Consider the following 24,497-nt stretch of genomic DNA (forward strand, 5'->3'; position numbering starts at 1 on the left):
ACCCTGCCTCAAATGTCGACTCAGTGCCCAGAGAGGCAGGAACCATCTAGGGGCCAAGAGAAAATTCTAAAGATCTAGAATCATTGAGCCAAGGAAGCTGCACCAGCACCCACCTCCTTCCAGGGCCATGACGGGAAGATAATGAGATGAATCCCTGTCTAGCAGATCTATCGTGTTATGGATTTAACAGGAAAGTATCCCCCACAGGCTCGTGATGTGAATGCCTGGCCCCCAGATGGTAGTCTGTTTTGGAAAGTTTTAGAAGTTTAGAGGGTAGAGCCAAGCTGGAAAAAATGGGTCACTCGGGGGCAGGTCTTCAGGGTATATTCTTTCTGGATCTTTCCTGTATTGTTCTCTTATTCCTGTCTACCATGTATAAAGCTGTCCTTGACCACATACTGTCTTGTATGTACATACATGTATACATATGTGTATGGCATAAGCAGGTGGGTGCAGGTGAGCTCACCCATGTGTGCAGGTGTGGAGGTCAAAGGGCTATTTCAGGCATCGTTCCTAATCCCCTCTCACCTTATTGTTTTGAGGACAACCTCTCACTGAACCTGGAGATGACCATTTGGGCTAGATTGGCTGGCAAAAGGGTCCCCAAGGATTCACCCATCTCTACCCAACATTGAGGTTATAGATGTGCATTACCGTATACATCTTTTGCAAGGAGGTTGGGAGCCATAAGTGAGGTCCCCATACTGGCGCAGCGAGCACTTCACCCGCTAAGCCATCGTCCCAGCCACTGTCCGCCATAGACTGTTAACGGCCATACTTGGCCCAAGTGTACACAGCAAGGCAAATAGGGGCTGAACCTGCTGAAACCACAAGCCAGGATCAACATCTCCTCTCTTAAGGTTTTCTGTTGGGCATTTTGTCATAATGACTTGAAAGTCCCTAACACATACTTCAGGATCACTTAATTAAGTCCATTACTTAAGCCAAACACATTGATACCTGGCCCAGTACACTGGCTGGTACTAAGTGAAAATACTTCCGACTAGCAAGGTGGAGAGAAACATGGAAAAACAAACGTCAGTAGGTATCTTAATAAGAACCATTTAAAAACCTGCCGCTTCAGTTAGATTCATGAGCTTCAGAACAATGTACCCAATTGCTTAAAAGGCACCCCCAGCCGGACACTTGAGGCATGGCACCTCCAATTCTTCTACCAACTAATTTTTCTCCCTAAATTTATTCATTTGAGTCCAATTTTCTCTTTTCTATTGCTCAGTGGCACTGGGGTTGGAATCCAGGGCTTTTTGTACACTGACTAGTAAATGTTCTCCTCTGAGCTACATCCTCAACATAATTTCCTAATGTTAATTAAGAGTTCCATGGGCCGTTAGCAATTGAAGTTAGAGTATCATGCTGTGGGGCCTGAACAGTGGCTAAGTTCAAGAATCAGAACCTCCTCTGTCCTACAGATATTTTATTTCCCCTTCTCTTTTGAGTATGAAGCAAAGTCACACAATAAGATAAAGGTACAAAAATGTATAACCACTTGCAGTTATTTCCATTGCCAAGCATCCCTCCTGCTCCCATATCTTCAGACTAAAAATCAAAGAGGAGAAGGGTGTGAGAAGGGTGTAAGTCCACCCTTAAGTTCATCCTGGCTCTTACCAGCTCCTTGGCCTTGGGATGCAAGAGAATTTCTGCAGAATTCAGGGAGAGCCAAGCATCTGGGTATACTCAGAAAACGAGAAAAATGTGGAGCCACATCTCTCAGGAGGCAGCTGTGTGAGGACCAAATTGCAAGAGATGCTTGGTTTGGTTTTCAGCTTCTACAGCCGAATCCTATCCACCGGGGCTATCAATATACATCCCCTAATCCATGGCCACAGCAAAAATGTCAACACTAGTTGGAAATGGCTAAGATACAATTCCACCAGCTAGAGCAAATACATGTCCTGGTATATGAACAGGAAGTATCAACCACAGTTCATTGCGGAAGGCCTGATCGCTAGCTGGTGATGCTATTTTGGAAGATTCTGGAAACCAGCAGGAGGGGCTTAGATGAGGAAGGAAGATGACTAGGGTGTATATATTTGAGAGCTGGATCTTGTCACAGGCCCCTTTCTCTCTCTGCTTCTTGTCTAATGTGAGTTGTATTGCCTCAGTAGAGACCAAGGTACATCAATCCAGATGACCATGGACTAAACCTCTGAAACTGTGAACACAGATGAACTTTCCTCCTTTTCTCTCGGGTATTTGATCACAGCAAAGAATACTGTGACTAACACAAAAGGAACAAAGTACCCATTCATAAAGGTAGGGTTGGAGCAAACGCTAAGTTTGAGTGGGTCTGGGCCTTAGAGTGTTCCAACCATGCTTGGCCTGAGAACCTCCTTCTCAGGACTGTCGGCTTCTGCACACAGTGGCCCACCAGTCACCTACCTCTCAGTTCAAACCCAGCGACAAGCCTTAGAGCAAAGCAGATCCCAGTGAAAACCAGTAAGAGTTCCCTGGAGTCGTCAAGGCCAGCTTTTGTATACATAAAAAAAAATTATAACTGTTTACAGTTACTGCATTACTAAGATCACAATCCATATACTGGAGTAATGAAGTTTTTTCTCTTCAAGCTTTTAAGTTCAAATTACAGATCTTATTGTTTTACCCATAAATCGAATACATTTTTAAGAGGCACTTTACAATTTTGGCAATTAAATTCCCTTAAACCGCATTTATAAATGTAATATATACGATTTTCTTTTTTAAGTACTTCAAATGCTTGACCAACAAGCTCAACTTTCCCAAGTACCCAAGCAGTTCTTTAAAAAATGTACTAAATTAAACTCAGACTATCATGACCTTTCAGTTCTCTTAAATCTTTCAATTGCTGTTTACAAACTTACCCAACTGTTCTTAGAACCTTGAACGCTGGAGTTTTAGCCCGAAATCACCTACTTAATTAGGCACAAAAACTAGAATCACATGGCTAATTACAAAGTCGACTGTGCTGGAATCTCTTATATACTGCAGATTCTTTACAGGCGTAATGGTTGAACTGCCAGGCACACAAGGATCGCCTCAAGTTCAACACAGAAATTTTAGAGATATGGATTTTGCCTGCTTCATTCTCTGTCTGTTAATTCTAACACCTTCCCAGGTTAGAAACACCAGAAAGGACCCCAGGTTTTTAACTCCTAGAACACTAGAACTTCCTTCTCCTTGCCTGGCATTTCTCATTAATCCTGGATTTAGACATAGACCCCAGAGCTGAAGACTTTCCCAGTTCTCTCTGCTCAGACAGATGTTGTATGCCTCTGTAAATATCCTGCAGTCAACATAGCTGGCCCAAAGTCCTGGAAGTAAGCTACATTTTAGTTGAAATTAGTCTCCTGGACTGCAATTAAACTCAACCTATTTCACCTTATTTCTTTCACAGATTTTTCTACCCAATATGAGTCATGAATTCTGTATTTCTTTCACTGATTTTTTCCCCCACCCAGTATGAGTCATGAATTCAGTAACCTGTCTTCTAGAAATGATGTCAGTGCTTAACTGAACTCACCTATCTACTTCCCTGTTTGGTTCTCATGCTCGCTGGATGGTGGTCTATAGTTGTGGCAGAGATGTTAGTAACAAGGAGAGCTCTGGCTATTTGGGTCATATGGCTTCCCACCAGGGCAGGTGAATTAAACATCTGCATATTAGTCCTTTGTCCAGAGTCCCCAGTCAGCATAATGGGAGGATGGAGGAACAGTCACTCCTGAGAACAGACCAGCAAGTAGCTGCCTTTGAAGACTGCCCCTCAGCACCCACACACATTCCCACCATGATACCTGCTGACATGTTAACCCAGCCATCTTTGTTCCTCCTCAAAATCTTCTAGCAGATGGCCATCATTTACACTTGTGGGTCTACGACTCTGATCTTTAATGGCTCACAAGGTCTCTCGTAACAGCACTATCAGCCTATTAAGTCATGTTTTGATGCCTCTGATGGATATAATCAATGATTTACTGTGTTTACTCTGATGTGCAGTAAGTTTCCATGCATCCCTTTCTTCATACACATCAAACTATCCATCTATAACATCTTCTCCTGCTCCATCTTCTGTGAAGTTGCCATTCCTATGGTAAAAATCCATTCCACATCCAACTCCCTTCCCACCGGTCTGCTCCTAGCTGGACCCTCTCCCGTGGTTCCCCAGCATCTCTGCGGGTCTACTTAGACCACATCTCAGTGTTGGGCTGCTGTTTATCTTGTCACCATGTCCCTTACCATTAGACTATCAGTTCCTTGAAGGAAGTGTCCCTAACAACCTCCCAGGGACCTGGCATATGGGCAATCTCATTAGAGACCTCCACCAGGAGGTCTCTACAACAAATGTGACTGCAATATAGGACTGATCAATATCAGCCCTCGTGCACAATAGAGACTGATAATTTGTGTTTCAAAGTGAAAAAAAAAACAACAAGAAAATAATAGTTAAATCAATGACTGTCTTAGTCAGTGTTCTATTGCTGTGAAGAGATGCCTTGACCACCAGAATTCTTATAAATAAAGACATTTAATTGGGGCTGGATTTCAGTCTCAGAGGCCTAATCCTTATTGTCATGGCAGGAAGCATGGTAGCATGCAGGCAGACATGATGCTGGAGAGGTAGCTGAGAGTGCTACATCTGTATCCACAGGCAACAGGAAGGAGAGAGACACTGGGTCTGGCTTGAGCATTTGAACCCTCAAAGCCCACCCCCAGAGACACACTTCCTTCAAGAAGGCCATACCTCCTTCAACAAGGTCACACCTATTAAGTCATGCCACTCCTGAATGACCAAGCATTTGAACATAAGAGCCTATAGAGGCCATTCTTATTCAAACCACCACAATAACTGACCTCAGAATGAGTAGAAATAATGACTTAATTAAAGATACCAGCAAATCTAGGGACAGATTTGTCCCCAGAATAATATTATTCCCCTCTAAATAAGATTCATCTGTCTATACATCAACAGTTGTATTATGTAGCAAAGATCATTCATTCACTTTATATTAGTCATTTGAGTAGCTATGTTTATGTTTTGTTTTTTACCCAATTCCTCTGACATAGATGTAGCTTTTCTCATGTTTTTATAATGGAGGAAGTCAAGACCCAGGGGTTATGTAACTTGCCTGTGCTTCCAGATTCACTCCACTTACCTATTAGAAACATGTAGCACTACTCTACCTGGAGCCCGGTAACAAGTCAATACCTGATGAAGGTAAAAAGGAAGGAAGGAAGAAAGGAAGGAAGGAAGAAAGGAGGGAGAAAGAGGGGAATCCAGAGAAAGAAAGCACCAAGACCTGAGGCCCTGTTTTCATTTACAAGGAGATGGTCACCTCTGCATGGAGGTGTTTATTATATATATGAATGAATGTGTTACATACAGCTCAAGAACATATCCAGTTGCTTAATGAAGTATATTAATTGATCAGATCCATCTGCATGGTGCATGTGACAGCACAGTTCTCTGAGGAATTTGCCAGAAGCATGATTAATAATCCCAACATTCTCCTTTCAAGGGTCTATACTATTTTTTTACTTGAATTAACTGTTTAAACTAGAATATTACTGAACCAGCAAATGTCACATTCCATCTGTAGAGTCATTGGCTAATCATCCAGATCTCTAAGTGTTCACCTTGTATCCTTGCTTCTCTGCCAATACTTTTGAGTTTTGCCATCAGCATTAAGCTATGACATCAAAACAAAGACTGGACAAATCTCCATTTCCTGACTTTCGGCTTCCTACTATTTTCTTTGTTTGAGTCACTTTTGTAGTGACAAAGGCTGTCACTCCAACTGGTCACTCTTTCAGTGGTCTGTCCAAGCATGTGACAGCTAGCTAGTTAGTCAAGAGCAATCCCATTACTATGGCCCGACTTGATGCTCCCGACACGCTGTGGCATGGATTTCTCTTTTTGTTGACACCACTTCGTGCCAGAAACGACTCTGTGATGCTGGAATTAAGATGATAGAAAATAGAGAGCTTGGGAAACAATGGTTTTCTGTTTAATCATGTGCTTGCACATGTCCCCATGGTCTCTTCAGTCTCCAAAACAAGGCCATTTCCCTGGCTACAAATGCAGAATGAATATGCTTCTGTGATCATTAGGTTGATGAATGCCAAGTTGTGTGTGTGTGTGTGTGTGTGTGTGTGTGTGTGTGTGTGTGTGTGTGTGTGTGTTTATATTGTGTTTGGAAACTGTGAAGATGCCTGTAGTTAAATTAGTTTGATTTAAATTGGTAGTGGTGTTAGAATATTTACCATGACTCTCCTTTCTTGAGGCTGAGCAGATTCCTTTGACACTTACGAACTGTGTGTCCATTTTTTTGTTTTGTTTTGTTTTTTTGAGACAGGGTTTCTCTGTGTAGCTTTGGAGCCTGTCCTGGAACTTGCTCTGTAGACCAGGCTGGCCTCAAATTCACAGAGATTCGCCTGGTTCTGCCTCCCGAGTGCTGGGACTAAAGGCGTGTGCCACCACTGGCTGGCTGTGTGTTCATTTTTAATGCTTTGTTGCTTATAAAGCCTACTGAGTGGTCTTGGACAAACATCTTTTCCTCTTTTTACCTCCTTGGTTTCTGCCTTTGAAAGGAAGGGCTTGGAGTGCTTATACCTCCTCTTATACCTGTACAGGTCTAGAACGTGAGGTGGTCAGGAAATCCCTGATACTTATAAATACCTTCCAGGCCAAGTGCTCTTAGAGGCCAAGGGACAAGAATAGCCACAAGGTGTTTGGCTTAAGCTACACAGTAAGGTCCAGGACAGCCAGGGCTACATAGAGATACTGGATCAAATAAGCCAAACCAAAGCAAAACATCTTTCCATTCATAATACCCTTGACTGTCAAAGACTAATTGCTTTAGAAATAACTGTCTACAGGTAGAAAATGAAAGGACGCATCATCTTATTTATTGGTTGCTGATGTTTTTCCGGCTAGGATTTGACACCAAATCAATCTGTAGTAAAAATCTGCTGATCAAGCGTATGGGAGAAGGAAATTTACAAACGAACAGAGCTACAGGCACGGCCAGGGGCGTCACATGCCACCTCCGGTCTGTGTGCCCTCCTTCATCAGTCAGAGGGTACGTCACTGGAGCCCTTCTTGAGGCTTTTCCAGAAGGAGCTGTGGCCTTCTAGAATTCAATCCTCTTCTTCAGTTCTCTGATGAATTAAGGTTCAAAGCAGATGCTATGGCCACCACAGGTCTTTAACGAGATCTGTAATGGCTTATAAAATGGCTCCATAAGGTGCTGGCCTCTTTCTTGGTCATTGCGATGGAATGACTTGGTCTTGTTAGGGAAGTGTTTCTGATTCTCACGGAGGCTGAACTCCACAGGCAGAATGTAAGTGCTCAGCGTTCTCCTGGAGCCCCAGGCGCTGCCTTCATTAACTTGGCAGCTCCCTCTGTTCTGAATTCTGCTCTATACACTGCTCACAGCTCTGACACCTCTGTTCAATATGTCTTGTCATTCTTGGCTAATAAAATTGGCTTTGTGCCAACTCAACCATTCTCTCAAGTCCTGGGTGTCTCCTCTCATCATGCCTTCTTTTCATCACCGAGGAAAGTGCGGTGCACCTTGACCCCTCCAGGGTGCGCTTCTTTGTTCTGTCCTTAAACACAAACCTCTTCCAACATCCGTCTGGTCTGGGCCATTTCCCAACTACGACTTTCTCCCTTCTAGTTCCCAAGAGCTAACACAGACAGCTTCGAAGAAAAAGATTTCTTTCTGGATGTGCGGTCCTTGGCTGTCCTTGAACACAGTAATCATCAAGAGGAGAATTTCCATTGTCTAGAAGTCCATCCGTGGGCTTAAGGAGCTCATCTTCTACTGGGGGATCTTGCATCTCATTTGGGATAAGTTCAGTGTGCACTGTAGATCTGAATGTTCAACAACCCACTCTGCCAGCTAGGAAGTCTGTATGTCACAGTCCTTTTGCCATCTATTGCTAGCTAAATTTTTAAGCCCAATTATATAATGCTAAATGTGATATATTTATAACATTTATGTATACAGAACTTTCGCTCTAGGCTAATTTAGGGCAGATTTTCATTTTTTTTTCCTTTCTGATCTAGTTTTATCTATCATTATTCCCACCATATGACTTCCCTCCACACCATTTCTGTATCATTTTGACTGTGTGTGTGTGTGTGTGTGTGTTTGTGTGTGCACACGCGAGCACTTATTCATAGAAATGCAGAAGGAACATCCAAAATCAGAAGTATAAACATCTACCCCAGGGCTCTTAAAGTCCTCATGACTGAAGGAAGGAAAGGAGGAAGCAGCTGCTGGGGTACACATGCTACTGACCTGTGCTGAACAGGTTGATGTAGGGAGAAGGCAGATCACAGAGGAGTCAGTCCGATGATCAGCATATAAACAGGTGAAGGAGGCCTGCAGATAGTGTCTCTGTGCACCGTTTGCTGCTGTAGCGGAATACCTGAGGTTGCACGGCCTCACAGTTATGGAAGCCCAAGAAGATGGCTCTATCATGTTTAGCTTGTGACGATGGCCTGGGTGCTCTATCATCCCATGGAGGCTCACTGAAGGGATTTGCTTTGATGTGTAAGAGAGAGCAGCAGGGGAAAATATGCTTTGTAACAACCTACCTTACCATAGTGAAACAAGTTCTCCAAAAGCAAGCAGTCACTCAGCCAAGACGGGCATTAATCTATGAGTTAAGGGGTCCATCTCCCTGACTCAAAAACCTCACGATAGGTCCCATCTCCTAACAGTGTGGTTTAAGGAACAAATTTTCCAGCACACTTATTTGGGGGGACACACCAAAGTGGAGCCTGTGGTCAACCATTCCAGTATTGGGGGCACTGCTTTATCTTTGCTTCATCAGATCCTGAGAACTTCTGCAACACAAAACTGTTTAGTTCACCTCTCTATCTCCAGCCAGGTGCACACAGGTCTGCCCAATGATGTGTGGCAGAGCTGCTCAGGTAAGCAAAATGTGTGAGGCCTGAACTAGACCTCCAGTCTTCACACTTAACTGCACACATCAGAGACTGAAAGAAGGAAACCTCCTGCACCTGACCCCAGAGCAGAGAGAGTGCCCATGCTACCACTCTCCCAGTGCCGAATGCCACTGAGCCTGGGGTCCTTCTCCTAACAGCAACCCACCTCACTCACTGAGGAACACGGCCCATGGAACCAAGCATGGCGATGAATCTGTGGCAGGAACAGGGCCTGTCCTCTGTAGAAGAAGAGAGGACAAGCACATGGGAAAATCGTGTGGAAGAGCATCAGCTGGGCACCCAAGGACCATCTCACTCATTTTTTAAAAATCTCTATTCAGTAATGGTTGTGAGTTTAAATGTACTATTTGTCCAAAGCGTGCTATCCCACTATGCCTGGACCTCTTTTTACTTCTCCCTCATTTAAAAGCAAAATTAAACATTTCATGGTGGTTCTACTTATACTCAAAAGGTGGGGAAGAATGGAAGTGTGTATCTTAGATCCCTGGTCACCGTTTTTCCCGAGGAAAACCTCCCGCTGTCAGCCTATTTACACGTTTGGTTGCCTCCTTGTGTTAATGTAAGAGGCTACAATCAGAGCAGCCCCACCCCTTTAGGAAGGGTAGAGGCCATACCTCCGTGCATGTGTGAGAAAACTTTCTGGGAGCATTTGAGAATCATTTGGTGATAATCTAACACTTGATGAATAAGGGAAGAAATGGTGCTTATTTGACACGAAGAGTGGCAAGTAAGAATTTTCCCATCATCACTCCTGAACACACTTTCTATTCCACCCCGAAGGGACCATGTTCTAAATGGGTTGCAAGAAACGACACACTGTTAGCTTCAGGAGGCATGAACCCCACACTGCAGCACATGCCCTACACAAGGCAAGTAGAACTGTATGAGAATAAGCCACGTTTGCTGAGTCCCACTGGGAGACTGAGGGGGAGGTGTTGTGGGGCGACCTCTGCCTTCTGAGCCGCCATGACCATTTTCCACTTTGGTAGTTCAAACCCAGGCCCTGAAGGAGACCAGACTCACCAGGCTTGTGTCCCTCTCTTCTCTTCTCTCGGTGTAGTTGAGTAGCCTCTGTGGTGGGAGACCTGTAGGGAGAACAGCCCCGGCTAGGTGTCACTGGGTTCTGTCACTGGGTTCTAAGCGCTTTAAAGTTAAACATTAGGGTTGGGAATATCAAGCCAGCAGAAGCTTCAGCAAAAGCCTGTGGGCAAGGATGGTAAGGGTGTAAGACAAAGCAACACTGTGACTTAAGAAGAGGCAGCCATCTGTTCAGGAATCACCCAGCTGGGAAAAGAATCTGATTGGAAGGTCACCATAAACCCTTCCCACTTAGTCTTTATTTAAGGAAACCGCTTTAATGAGCTGTGCCTATCCCATGCAATTGCCTTAAAATAAGATGGGTATTAAATGTTGATAAAAGCAATCTCACAGAACAACAGTGGGTTTATATTCATCTCAAGCATGTTATTTAAAATAAACACAGGTAAATATGGCGAGGTCAGAAATAGTTTTCAAACACTGACACAATCATCCCTGAAATTAGTAGTTCAAAATCCATGGTTAATTCAAGTTACATAGTGAGTTTCGGACCAGCCTGGTCTAAGGATAAAGTTTCAGACTTTTCTGGAAGATAGTGTCCTAAACCAACCAACCAAGTGATCAAAATCCATGTTTAAGAAAATTTTATGTGCATTTTATATACTTAACAATTGTCTTGTCTCTGTTTTTGGATTAATATTTTATGTTAGCCACTAATCTACTAGTCAGAAAAATACATATTGAGTATCTATACAGATCAAGTTATGGCCAATACATGCACATTATAAGCTGTGATCTTGTCTCCCCTGAAGGAGATTATAACCTACTTGGGGTTGGGATAAACTGTGTGTAAGGTTCTTTGGAAATTATGCACTAAATTCTAACTTTGGCTTTGTGCATACTGATTTTTACCTTTGAAGCCCACCAAGACTTCAAACACACTCATCAGTTGCAAAAGCTCTAGACTAAAGCTCCTACGTTCCTGAGAACATTCAGATGTTAAATGTGACCTGCTTTTTCATTTGAAAATGAAGGCGAGATTAAGCCGCAAAAAGAACGTCCAGGATTATGCTTATGGGTAAACCTAACAAAGTTAACTTCTTCAGCCAGATTAACCAGGAGAATCTTGACTCCAGAGGGCTGATACAAGACTGGAGCTTCATGTAAGCCTGCGCAGTGTCTGTGTCAGAACTGACATGGACAGACACTTGGTGTGTGAATGAACTTTCCCAAGCTAAGCAGAGCTGGTGAATGAGTGGCACTAAGATGATTTTACCATGAGTACCTCTGGCTGAGGCAAGGCAAAGGGGCATTGAATGTGGCCAGAAATGCCCTGGGGGAAACACAGAAAAAAAAAGTTGGTAGAGAGAGAGAGATTTTTAGTTTATTTCATGGTATTCCCATGTGTGAATTAATTACATCTTTTCAATCTTGTGGATTGAAAGCCATTCCTGGATAATGAAATTAATCAATTGATTCAGAATCAGCATTATTTTTAAAGAGAAAGAAAAGGGAAGAGGATGTGGTTTCAAGGTAAAAAGGGTAAATTTTCTTCACTTATCATATATATGCATATCTATCATCTATTAATCTATCAGATAGATGACAGAATAGGTCTATCTATAGATATATCTATAACTATGGATATAACATATGTCTATAGATATGTGTTACAATGTTAGTGACAACCAGAAGTTATTGAACAGAATTTCTCCACAAGAAAAGAGAAACAGCTCATATAAAGACTGGGAAAATGGAATGCCCAACCTAGTGGAGAGCTGCAAAGAATCTGATCTGGCTGTGGGAGAACGGGATGAGAGATATGAATGGGAGAGTAGGCAGGAGACCTCTCCAGAAGGTATTCTGCTCATCTAAGAACTTTGTATTTGGTTAAGGACAAGATAAAGAGTTACCAGGAGAGAGGGAGACTAAGGAAGAAACCCAGCTTAAAGGAAGGAAAGTCTCCTTTTGGCTTATAATTGAACAGGTTTCAGTTCATAGTTCCAAAGTTGGTTGGCTTATAATTTTTGGGCCGGTGGCAATGCAAAACATCCTGGTGTATAGCTGTGGAGGTTGAGATAGAACCAGGCTCCCAATAGCCTTCCAGGGCACACCTCAAGTGACTTCATGTAGTCGAAATTCTAAACAGTCTTATTAAATAAGAAACACAGAGCCAAATACAGAGGTAATAGCCAAAGAGATCAGAGAACTAGTGAAGAGCCACAACTACCTGATCTTACCACCTCACCACTGTCACTTCCCCAGAGAGAGCTTCTTTCTGTGTAACCTTTGTTTTTATTGCCTTTCTGTTCTACTTTCTCATTGGCTCTAAGCCCAGCCACATGACTTCCTTGTCACTGCCTGTCTATACAGACCTCCAGGTCTCTATGGTTTGTACTGGAATTAAAGACTCATGTCACCATGCTTGGCTATGTCCTTGACCACACAGAGACTCTGCCTGCCATGTGATTGGATTAAGGGCATGTGCTACCACCGCCTAACTTCTGTTTATGGCTCGCTATGTGACCTCTGATCTCCAGGCAAGCTTTATTTATTAATATACAAAGAAAATCACATTTCAGCACAATTAAAATAGCACCACAACTTCATTTCCTCCAACTAGGCTCCACCCCTCAAGTTTCAATCACCTCTCAGTAGCTCCTCCAGTTGGACAGCAAGCTGTTATGCAATAATCTTTTGGTACACTGTGAAGAAGTATCACTCTGATTGGTTGAATAAAGAGCTGAACAGTCAACAGCTAGGCAGGATTTCCAGGCACAGAGGACACTGGGAAGAAGAAGGGTGGAGATGTGAAGAGACAAGGAGGAAGCAGCAAAGCAGGATGGACAGTATGTAGATGAGGTAAGCAAGCCTCACGGCAGCACATACATGAATAGAAATGGGTTCATTTAAGTTACAAGAGCTAGTTAAAAACAAGCCTAAGCTATCAGCCAAGCTTTCATAATAATAAGTCCCCATGTCATGATTTGGGAGCTGTCTGGTGGGACAGAAAAATCCACCGACACCAAGCCTTTTAGCACGTGGACTTTGGGGACCATTTAAGGCTGCATTTGTCTTAACCCCTTGGGTTTTGTTTCCTCTTATTTGTTTTCTTCTATTTCCAGCCTTTGGAACAATAAGATTCTACATTAAGAAATGCATTACAGGGCTAGAAAGATGGGGTTTGATGCTCTTTCAGGGGACCTGAGTTAGGTTCCCAGCAACAGACAACCACTTGCATCTTCAGCTTCAAAGGGATCCAGCACCCTCTACTGGCCTCTGTGGGCACAAGCATGTGCCTACACATGTGTGCATATACATGAAAAAAATTTTTTTTTTTTTTTTGGTTTTTCGAGACAGGGTTTCTCTGTGTAGCTTTGCGCCTTTCCTGGAACTCACTCTGTATCCCAGGCTGGCCTCAAACTCACAGAAATCTGCCTACCTCTGCCTTCCGAGTGTTGGGATTAAAGGCATGCGCCACCACCGCCCGGCAAAAAATATTTTTTAAAAAACAAAAACAACATAAAGAATTGTATTGAGCTGGGCGGTGGTGGCTCATGCCACCCAGCACTCAAGAGGTGGAGGCAGGCGGATTTGTTTTCTTGTGTCCCAGCCTGCCGGCAGTCAGGACAAATCTCTCCCACTAGCATCCCCCAAGTAAACATACAGAGACTTATATTACTTATAAACTGTATGACCGTGACAGGCTTTTTGCTATCTGTTCTTATATCTTAAATTAACCCATTTTTTATTAATCTATAAGTTGCCAAGTGGCTCATAGCTTTCTGGTATCTTACATCATGCTTCTCATGGTGGCTGGCAGTGTCTCCTGACTCAGCCTTCTTCTCCCCAGCATTCTCCTCTCTCTTGTCCTGCCTACACTATACTTCCTGCCTGGCTACTGGCCAATCAGCATTTTATTTATCAATCAATCATAGCAATAGTTCAAGGCCAGCCTAGTCTACAGAGTGAGTTCCAGAACAGCCAGGGCTACACAATAAAAGCCTGTCTTGAAATAATTAAAAAGAAAGGAAGAAAGAAAGGAAGGAAGGAAGGAAGGAAGGAAGGAAGGAAGGAAGAAATGCATTGCATGAGGCAGTCCCACATTCATATCACATACAAATCAAATGAAAATTTTACATAACAATAAATAACGTTATTCTGTACAAGACCCTCTGTCATTTCCCTCTCTTTTCTAGTCTATTTATTTAGTTTTCAAATACACACTAAATTGATTTCACATCCAAGTGCTGGCTGGTGACTAATGGTTTGAGAAACAGTATTAGATCCCATGCAGCAGTACTGAGATGAGTAATGGGGGTAACAGCACAGCTTCTCTTACAGCCAAAAAGAGCAATAGCCCTCTCTGCTGTATAGATCCAATCTCATCTACCCTACACGCCAGATTTGACTTTGCAAAGCCAAGATAACATCTGTATGTGTAAGCATATAAGTCACAGTGTGAATACTTTGTATTCTGACCCCCACCTTGGCTTCCCAGACCTTTCTTAGAAATATGCTTTTAATATCATTCAGACTTGTAGTTGTGAAGTTACTTCATGAATCTGTCTTTAGATGCACAGAAGCTTTCTCCAGTCACAACATTCTGTGAAGCTGTAGTGATGGAGAGAAGGAGAAGGGAGGGAGAGAGGGTGGGTGTGGGTTCTAAACAAGAAGCCTTCTCTACCCCACAAAGAAGACTGGGAGGGATTCCTCACTTCTTGGAAAGAAATAGAGATAGTTCAGTGAGCATTCATGACAGCTTCACCTAGAGTAAGGATGAGCACATATTTGATAAGTCTTTATGATGCATATGCATGCTTCTGTCTTGGGGGGTTGAAATATTTAAAGTAAGAATGACATTTCTGAATAATTACTTTGCTCCCTTTTGAGAACTTTGCAAACAAAGACAATTAGACCTTTTCTTAGGTAGTCTCAAACCCAGGTCATACTTAAAGCCTTGTGAGTGATCCATGTAGAGAAAAGTATTTTAAGCAAATATCTATGTCTTGCTAAGTTTACTCAAGCTAAATTTTTTGGCAAAGTTTTTTTTTTTTTTGGAGGAGTCAACACATTTCCTTAGTTTTTAATCATCGTGAAGGATACTCACCCTTATCCAGCTAGAGTTGCCTTGACTTATATAAACTTTATATGAATAGCTTTGCACTTCTGTTATCAATACTTTCATAATATAAAAATGTCTTTGCACTGTCATAAAGCATCCTGAAAACTCTAGAGTTTTTAGATGAGCAAGTTTTCAGCTTTGCCTGCAGCAAGGACATTCCCCAATGTCCATGAAAACTCAGTGATACATGAAAATCATATTTTGAAGTGAAGCTAGGTGAAACAGAAGGTTAAACATTTCTAATGTTTAACTTCTTACAGGCAGGACAAGGCTTGCTTGTGTGTAATGGGTATTACTGACTATAAAATCCTCCTAACTGATTTCTACGAGGCTGGAGGATTAAATGAGTCTCGTCATCGCCTCTGGAAAACATGCTGACTCCAGACACTCAGCTAGGACACCATTCTGCAGTAGAGCTGTGTACTTCCGCCAGCTATTAATCATGTGCCAACCCAGGCCAGGCAGGTTTACTCCTGAATCTGATGAAACTATTTGTCCATGGTACCGTTGGAGGGAAATTCCTTTGCTCTTGATTCTACAATATGGGGTTTTCCCAAAAGCACAGCCCAAATCCTTCCATCCCCTCCATTCATTCTACCCCTGGGGTGAGGGCTTAATTTACAAATGATAAAGTTGAGAAGAATACCTGGAAAGGTTGGCTTCTCTTCCTACAATGAGTGTGCTGCGTTCTGGTCCCTCAACCCCTTGGTCCCTGGGAAGGCCAGTGTAAGCCTAGGTCCTCTTGGGATGAAGTGGTCAAGTCCTGACCTCACTTCTAGCTGCACCATCAAGTTGGATAAAGTACTAAAGTAAAAACCCAGACCAGAGCCCCTTTCACTATGAAAGGGGTGCTCTGGCCTCACTGCTTGCTATTTATTGTCAACTTATGCAGAACGTTGGTGGGGTGAGGATGTCATATACAGAGGGCTCCTTTGTGGACTCCAATAATATTAGTGACATTATTTAATTCAACTTTACTTAAGTCAATAAAATAGGACTGGAGTTGTTGATTCAACTAAGCTGAACGCTTTCTAAAGACAAGACAAAGGCAAGCCATTTAATAAATGTTATTAAGTGTGAGCCTGACGATTATAAGTGTTCACTAGAAAATTGTAAAAATCTGGAACTCTGCATTCTTATTGTTTCTCTGGTGTCTTCAGATTCTTTTATTTGTAACCATTTGAGTATGGAGCTGTATTTTGTGGTTTTTGGAAGTACTGTGGTTTGAACCCCAGGGTCTTGCGCTGAACTAAATCACCAACTCCCACCTCTGCTTTTTATCTAGAGGAGCTATGGAGAGTCTTGAACTCACTCTGTAGCCCAGGGAGGCCTTGAACCTGTGATCCTCCTGTCTCTGTCTCAGCCTATGAAGTAGTCTGGACTAGAGCCCACAACCCAGGTCCTCCTTGAATCTGGAATTATTAGTTGATTCTCTTAAGAGTATGCTTATTATAAGGCGAACACAAACTATCAATTAGCTAACAGAAACACAGAGAGGGAAAAAGTCTTACCCCGTCATCAAAAAAGACAAAATTTTGATTCTATAAGATATTTGCAACATTTATGTCATTTTAAGACAATTTCCATCTTTAATTAATCTTTTAAAATTATTTTGCACAAAATCACTTCAACTACAATTATGATTTAAAAGCATTTCTAATTTCTCAGACTATGAACCCTTTGAAAATCTAACAAAAAATTGTAGCTCCCTGCTCTAAAATGCACATATCTATAGCACAAGACTCATAGAATCTAGGAAACCAATCTTTCACAAGGTTTTGAAAAATCTCTCAACTTTAACTTTACCTACCATCCAGGTTTATATATGCTGAGACTTCAGGAAAGTCAGTAGATTGAAAAAATTGTTGTCTGAAAAATAGATGTAGGAATCTGTCTCCTGTTTTATTCTGACCTTATCTGAATAAATACCTAGAAAATTTTGTATAGCTTAGGCGTGGTGGAGGTTTGAATAGGAATGGCCCCCATAGACCATTAGTCTATGTCTATAGTCTATGTCTTCTGCAGTGTGTTTGAATACTTGGTCCATAGGGAGTGGTACTATTAGTAGGTGTGGCCTTATTAGAGGAAGTGTGTCATTGTGGAAGTGGGCTTTGATGTCTCATATGCTCAAGTTAGGCCTGGTATGGCAATCTCCTTCTGTTCCCCGTGGATTAAGATATAGAACTCTCAGCTCCTTCTCCAGCACCATGTCTGCCTGCGCTGCAATGCTTCCCTTCATGACAATAAGGACTAAGCCTCTGAAATTGTACGCCAGTCCTAATTAGATGTTTTCCTTTGTAAGAGTTGCCGTGGTTATGGTGTCTCTTCACAGCAATAAAAACCCTAAGACAGGCATCATAAGTTAAGAAGGTACTCAAACATGAGGCCCTACTTAGGAGAAATGGTTGGATTAACGGAAAGTATAGGAACCCTGACACATGACCAAGGGAGTTGACTCTGAGGAAGAATGTCCCAGGTATTGAGGAGAACTGTCATGCTTGGTGGAGACTGCCATGAATATGTGGGCCATTCTGTGACAGGAGAATGAACACAGAATAACTGGGGGAAGCTGCTCTCATGCAGTTGCAGGCTTGGAGAGAAAAGTCTCTTCAGGGAGAGGGTGTGGGTAATAAATTCTATTACTAACAATGACAGAGAACCTGATACCATCTTGGGGTTTTAGACCGCTTATCCCATACATGAAGTGTGGATATGCTTTAAACTAATCCTTGCAGCTCTAGTCAACCAGATGCCTATGTTATAAGATTGTTTTATTTATTTACTTACTTAGAAAGTATAAATTATTGCACATAAAACAAAAGTTGAAGGGACTCTAACATTGAGTTGTAGCTCAATGATAGAGCACCTGCTTAGCATGAATGAGGCCCAGGGCTTGCTCTCTAACACCCCTCTCTGTGGCAGAATATTATTTTAAGATGTGCTACATTAGTTTATGTTGTGGAACATTTGTTTGATGATGCAAAGATGTGTTGCATTCTTTTATATTGCATTTATTTAACTCTGTGAAGCTGTGTTACTGTGCCTGTCTAAAATACCTGATGGTCTAATAAAAAAGTGGAACAGCCAATAGGAAGGCAGGAGAAAGGATAGGCAGGGATGGCAGACAGAGAGAATAAATAGAAGGAAAAATCTTGGAGAAAGGAAGAAAAAGCAAGAAAAGGCGAAGAGAAGGACATCGGGGCCAGCCACCCAGCTACACAGCCAGACATGGAGTAAGAGTGAAAGATAAGATATACAGAAATAAAGAAAGGAAAAAGCCCAGAGGCAAAAAGCTAATGGGCTGATTTAAGCTAAGAAAAGATAGCAAGAAACAAGCCAAGCTAAGGCCAGACATATATAATTAAGAATAAGCCTCCTTGTGTGATTTATTTGGGAGCTGGGTGGTGAGCTTTTCAAAAGAGTAAAGAGGAAAAAAAACCCCAACAAACTACATCTCTCCCTAGAGGGCACAAGAGTATTTCATTCAGGGACTTTGTAGTATCATGTTGATTTATTTTTGAATTTTTTTCTTTTCTCAATTTGTCTATCCAAAAGCGCCTTCCTCCTCCCCCAGCTAATCCTAAACACAAAGATTAATCAAGTTACATGTTCTCTTAGGAACCCATTCCTTTTTCTTTATCATATGGCAATCTCATTTTCTCTCTAGTCCAAATTTCAAGAAAATACTTTTATAGAGAAAAGGGGAATATGGTTTTTATTTTAGCATTTTGATTTTCAAAAGAAAAATGCATGCTAGAAAAGTTATTTCCTCCACTACCCTCTCACCACTTTCTTCACATCTCTCTTCCTCTGTCCTTGACTCTTCCCCATGCCTTGTACTTAAAGTCTTCAGAGATAATGATGCAATCAAGCCTGCTACATGACGTGCAGAGCTCGACAGAAAACAAAAATATAGGGTTCTCTTTTTGCTAAAAATGATAAAGAATTTGAAGATGACAGTAACAGAGCCTAAACCATACAGAGGTTGTCTGCACTTACAAATTGCACATCTAACAAGCTAGTCCATGTATACCTGCAATTTACTACAGCATGCTTTTTATGTGCTAAGAGCTGGTTTTTCGCAATACATGACCTCATACGACCCACCCTGCAAGACTATCATGCTGTTTCCTAAGAACTGAGGCCTAATGGGGAGAAATAATTTTTTATGCACATGTAAAATAAGCAGATATTTAGATCTGGAACTCATACTTTATACCAATGCTCTTCTCTAGAGGGAATTATGGAAAGGGGGAAATTTAGGGAGTATTTTAAGCAGCCAAGACAGTCATCATCCTTGGAATTGGAACAAATAGCTAAACTGTAGGCATCAAATGTGGCCATTTGAAATCCTAGGGAGTCATAATAAAATGTGCTCTGAGGCATGCGCAATAAAGTCAAAAGATGTTTTAGCTGGAGGATGCCTTCTCCACTTAGAAAGTGGACATGGTTGGGGAGAGTTCTGTACTCAAGGTCAGACAGGCTTCCTACCAATTACCCCAAATGCTCAGATCTGCTCTTACCACCTGGGTGACAACATGCTGTCCTTGTGCAAGTACTCTGCCCTCCTTCCTCCTCTGAAGAGATTTGGGCAGTGGTCAGTGTGATTCTTACAAGACCCTAAGCTCCCCTCTCCTCCTAAAGGTGAAAAGTAACTCACTGGGCAGTGCAAGAGGACAAAGACTTGGAAAACACTGGTTCACATTTGAAGGTTGAGAGATTTAACTTTTCAAAGAATGCAAGTAGCAGAGATTTTATTCTCTTTTTGTCCCACCTCTTGTTCACACCAATAGTGAGAGATCTTGAACATTTCTTTCTGCTCTTTAGGCTAAAACTCCTTTGACAATGTATTGACTTTCTTTGAGGCAATAGTTGAAAAGTAGGTTACTGGAAAGCTTTGTGGTTACACATTTGAGACAGTATTATCCCATCAGATTATCAATAATAAAGGCATTTTAATACATTTATTTCTTAGTATCTCAGATTGACTAATGTGTTGCTGTTGGACTTGAGAGAAAGAAAAATTACATTCTTTCTTCCCAAACTCCACAATAATCTCATCTTGTTATATGCACACACTCTCCATAGATAGATAGATAGATAGATAGATAGATAGATAGATAGATAGATAGATAGATAGATGAAACATGCATACTCTCCTTTCAGAAAACCACTTGTAACATTGCCTTGCTCAAACCTGTCATGATAATAATAAGGGGTACATCTCTTCTGCTACAATTCTGTGAAGATCACTGGACTAATGAGAACCAATGCCTGTACTAAACGCTTTCCTTGGTGTCTGTCTGTCTTTGCCCAAGGTACTTCTCCCTGGTGGGCCTTGGCTTTTTCATTTGTAAAGAGGTATGTGGATTGTGATCTGCAAGGTCTCTTCTACCTCTGACATTCTCTGGATTATTTATTCAGAAATGGGATCTAGGTCCTTCAAAATGGCATTCCAAAGTATCCCCTAGCACATTAGTTGGAGTCAAAATAATAATAGGGCATGAATAGAGACATATGTAAGTAAGAAGTATGCTTAGAAAGAATCACTGGTCCCAGTGCATGTTATCAAATCAAAGGTGACTGCAAACATACAGATTTAGGGCAACAGATAAGGATGTTCTTCTGGTCATTCAGAGGGAGGACTTTTGGATAAGACTGGATTTCACTGAGCTTCCAAAAAAAAATCACATGATATAAGTGACCTCTTGGGTTCTCAGGTCTAGGTATCTGATCTTACTTGGACAGATTAATTACTTGAATGGTCGACTTTGAAATGTGCATTTTGGGGGCACTCCCAGGAAGCACTCACGCTTCTAGGCACTGAAGTGATTTAAAGCTTCAAAACTCTTCAAAGAAGGAGTTTTCATTCCAAGTGGGAGAAAAGGCAAGAGAGAGGCTGATACAGAGACAGGCTTGGCTATGATTTTTCGAGAGTAGGATGGATAGTTTTATGTGTCAGCTTGTCTAAACTACAGGGAGCCCAGACATTTGTTCAAACAGGATTCTGGGCATTTGTATTTCGTTGAGGATAGTTTTTGGATGAGAACATCACAGAAAATGTGCTTTGAGTAAGAGTGAGTCTCCTCCACTTCCTTGATGATCTGAATAGAATAAAAGGTCCACCTCTCCCAAACTAAAGAGAATTCTCAGTGCCTTTAAAATTCATCTGCAGCATTGACTAGTGCTGGTACTACAGCAGATGGCCTTTGAAAGGTAACATCAAGTATGCCCTGGTTCTTAAGGGAAGAGGCCCACACTACAGATGTTTGACTTGCCATCCAACATAACTGTGAGACAATATCTGGTAAAGAGGCTCCTTATATGCATGATTGACACACGTGTAGACACATGTGCACAAACACCTGTTCATTGTTTGTCTGAAGAGCTCTGACAAATACAATGAAGGGAGATGGAAATAAAATGAAGGTATAGACAGGAGCTGGGCTGGGTGGGGCTTTTGCAAACAGAAGTTTCTACTTTCTGTGTAATAATAGGTGGTCACTGAAAAAATCATTAGTGGGTGGGAGCTGTTAACATGTGATTCGTACTGATTACCCAGCATGCCATGTGTTGGGTGGATTAAGGAAGGCGAACCTGGAACCAAGGAGAGCAGAAAGGTGATACAGCCAGCGCCCAGCCTGATCATGACTTGCCGGCTTTGGAGGAAAGTCTGCAATGAGTGCTAGCAGAACTTTCTCTTGACTTTTTCATGCATTTTCAAAATGCCCAGGAATGCATATTTTCTTTCGTTGTAAAGATTCATAAGCAGAGCAGATCAATAGCTCCTGGTCCAGACCCAGAATGATGTATAGACATTGTGTGCAGACTAAAGAAAACAAGAGCTCAATTTATGATCCTTATTAATACATGTCGGGTAATCAAAAAATCCCATTGTCAGAGTTGAATATGGCTTGATTCACAATAAAACATCCCCAGGAGGTGCTAGTCTTTTAAGGATATTCTCATAGTAGTGCGTTTGAGCTGAAAGGACTGGATAATTTACCATAAATGTGAATTTTTATAAAGTGATCATGGACCTCCCTTTAGTCTCTTAAAAACATACTTACCCCCACCCCCTCCTTCTCTTCTGCTTTCCCATCATGAGTTGTTATATCAAAAGTTCCTTACCAGAAGCCCGGAAGACGCTACATCTCTGGCCTGAACCTCTGTGGGCTGAAGGCATTTGTTTTCTTTATCACTTGTTCAAGTTTCAGATACTTTATTAGAGTGATGCAAAACAGACTGAACCACCTGCAAACATTCCAGGCTCCTTTGAGTCTCTGCAGTATGAAGACAATGATAGGACCCATCACGTAAGGTAGTCATGAGCATTGGGACACCTGCAGGGTGGGAACAATGCCAACCAAGCATGCAGTGAGGACCTCGGAAATCTTAGTTGTTACTGTAATTACTATTATTATAAATACTACAACTGGTAAAAATTCCAAAGCCAATCAGTTATAGAACTAATTGAAACCTGAACACTATTCCAAACTTGACAAGTGTCACTTTCTAAATTAATTATGAACACAGATTAAGCAGAAGGAGATTTATAGGGACAGTGCAGACATATAAGTACTTGGTCCTATCCACCTAGAAACAAACAGCCTGGCAGTCAGAACCTTATAATACACACACACACACACACACACACACACACACACACACACACACACACACACATACGCACGTGCGCACGGGGGGGACGGGGGTTGTGTCAGGTGCACATTCCTGGCATCATGGTGGTGGGGGCATAGCAGCAATAGAGGGGCATGGTGAGCCTTATCTCATAGTTCTTTCCTTTCCTCCTCACCCCCACAAGGAACCCCGACAATAGAGAGGGGAGAGAACTATGGTCCTACAGGAGCTAAAGAGATATTCTCTCTTTGCATCTAAAGGATGCTGGGTCACATCTGGAACAGGAGGAGGAAAACATTGTAAACTTTTATTCCATACTGAGTACCTGGATAAGAACCAGCGGGAGGTGCTTTAAGGAGACATGGAGAGCTCTGATTCATTCCGTGACTCCTTTGTGCATGCATCTACAATCACAAAGCTAGATGTGGTGAGCACATGTTTTTACCAACTGCCAGAAACAAGCTGAATATAGGGGAACTACCACATGCCTCATCATCACTCAGGCGCCTGTCACTTAAGTGCGGTCTGTAGATTAGTAATGTGAATTATCATTTAAGAGCTTCAGAGAAATGCAGAATCCCAAGTTCCACCTAAACTTTCCGAATTGCAATCTTCATTTTGGACAAGGTCCTCAGATGAATTATTCATACAAGTGTTTATTCTGGTCTGGGAAGCACTGCTTCAGAACATTAAGAATTAAGCTGAAGCTGGGTGGCACATGCCTTTAATCCCAGCACGTGGGAAGCAGAGACAGGCAGATCTCTGTAAGTTCGAAGCCAGCCTGGACTACAGAGCGAGTTCCAGGACAGCCAGGGCTACAAAGAGAAACCCTGTCTTTAAAAAACAAATAAAAGAAAACAAGTGAACACAAACAAACAAACAACACAAAATAATTATGCTGGATAGAGAGAAGATATAAAAATTAAGGTCAGCCATTTGTAATCTGTAAGGGGCAGGGACAAACAATGACATCCCCATCCACCACCAAAACAAGAACGTGGTAAAATACAGTTATTGGCCAGTGACATGTAATGCGGTCCCCTAACCATCAAGGAACAGAGATGTAAATGAACAGAATTGTAGACGTGGACATGCAAATCCTCTGGCGAGAACAGGAGCTATTGCTATTAGCAGGGGTACAATATACCCAGTAGTACTGGATAGCATCGCTGTCTTATTTCCCAGAAGCCAATCAGATGCTTTCACATGGTACAATCAGCACATCTGGCCCAGAACTTCCACATGGTTTTAAAAACATCTATCTTTATTGCATACTAAACCGAGGCCCAGAAAACAGGCAGCAGGCATGATTCTGTAGCTCACCCAGGCCAGTCTCTGTTTCATGATAAATCGGAATGGAGATGGGAAAGCATTTTCTAGGCACGGATGGGAGAGGGAAGGGTAAACTGAGAAGCCAAGGTCGTGCTCTGGGTACAAAGGTACAATGATAGCAGTATAAGCAAGCTTTTTGTGGTTTGCAGGTATTTCCCACATGTGTCTTTTCTGACCCATACAGAAACCTTCCTGCAGATGTTTTTATTGACTGCCCCAATTTACAGATGCAGAAAATGCAACTTGGAGAAATGAATCGAGTTGCTTAAGATGGCCAGCTGTGAAGTTAGTTCTCATAACCAGGTAGATAAGTGAAATGAGAATGTTTTTAATTAGACAGCAAAAATGAGAAAGGGGGAAACAGTAAAAACAGAGATTTTTTTTTTT

The 24,497-nt window shown here is 42.0% G+C and overlaps 1 long non-coding RNA gene across 2 annotated transcripts in view; it reads right to left on the reverse strand.

Annotated features, from left to right (window-relative positions):
• LOC128117733 (uncharacterized) overlaps positions 1 to 24,497 on the reverse strand; it is a 120,510-nt gene that overhangs the window by 52,234 nt on the left and 43,779 nt on the right. Inside the window, exons 3-4 of one of the 2 annotated variants that reach the window (XR_008220893.1) lie at positions 9,998 to 10,059; positions 8,155 to 9,192 (exon numbers count right to left, since the gene is read on the reverse strand). This is a non-coding gene — a long non-coding RNA (uncharacterized LOC128117733). Of the gene's footprint in view, positions 1 to 8,154; positions 9,193 to 9,997; positions 10,060 to 24,497 lie in introns of those variants that run through there. The other variant, XR_008220894.1, reaches the window with a different exon arrangement.

Source organism: Peromyscus californicus, unplaced genomic scaffold (genome assembly GCF_007827085.1).
Source record: "Peromyscus californicus insignis strain IS unplaced genomic scaffold, ASM782708v3 Scaffold_21__1_contigs__length_65335640, whole genome shotgun sequence".
Lineage (NCBI taxonomy): Eukaryota > Metazoa > Chordata > Mammalia > Rodentia > Cricetidae > Peromyscus > Peromyscus californicus.